This window comes from Otolemur garnettii, unplaced genomic scaffold, assembly GCF_000181295.1.
Source record: "Otolemur garnettii isolate 467f Iridium unplaced genomic scaffold, OtoGar3 scaffold00128, whole genome shotgun sequence".
Lineage (NCBI taxonomy): Eukaryota > Metazoa > Chordata > Mammalia > Primates > Galagidae > Otolemur > Otolemur garnettii.
This window is the reverse complement of record NW_003852523.1, coordinates 4908766-4909575: the sequence shown is the minus strand read 5'-3', so window position 1 is coordinate 4909575 and position 810 is coordinate 4908766. Positions and strand designations below refer to the sequence as shown.

At 36.2% G+C, this 810-nt stretch overlaps 1 pseudogene; it reads left to right on the top strand.

Annotated features, from left to right (window-relative positions):
• Nucleotides 1-591: 591 nt before the first annotated feature.
• Nucleotides 592-810, top strand: part of LOC100946874 — a 51371-nt pseudogene continuing 51152 nt past the window's right edge.

The following is an 810-nucleotide window of genomic DNA, read 5'->3' as shown; positions in this document are numbered from 1 at the left end:
TTTTCAAGCTCATAGGACTGCCTGAGAAAACTTATATAACATACCCTGGACTATAAGGATTATCAACAGATTTTAAGGGATTGAAATTATAGAAAGCAAGACCTCTGGGCAACATAATCCTGATAGAGAACAATAAAGTAAGAAAATACAGGCATACAGAATCTAAAAATATTCTTCTAAATTACCTATAAATCAAAGAAAAAACATAATGGAAATTAGTAAACATACTAATCAACATACCTTAAATCACATCTGACTGATCCCACTGAAACATTATAAGAATACATATCACCTTATATGCACATAACGGAAAAGTAGAAAAGCTATAAATTAATAAATATTTACCTCACATTAGAAAGAAAACAGCTGGATAGAAAGGAAAATTATGGGTCAATTTCACATGGATATAAAAAATCTCAAAAAATTTGGTCACCAGAATCCAGCTACATGCTATAAGAATAAGCTGCCATAACCAAGTTATATTTATACAGTGGTCATCTATGAGTGCTAGAATTATCAAGATTTCTGTTTTGCTTTTGATGCTAATCATTATTTTAGAAATTTTCTAGAGTCGCGGGTCGCGGTGCAGACATGGCCAAGTCCAAGAACCACATCACACACAACCAGTCCAGAAAGTGGCACAGAAATGGCATCAAGAAACCCCGATCGCAAAGATATGAATCTCTTAAGGGGGTAGATCCCAAGTTCCTGAGGAACATGCGCTTTGCCAAGAAGCACAACAAGAAGGGCCTGAAGAAGATGCAGGCCAACAATGCCAAGGCTGTGAGTGCACGTGCTGAAGCTATCAAG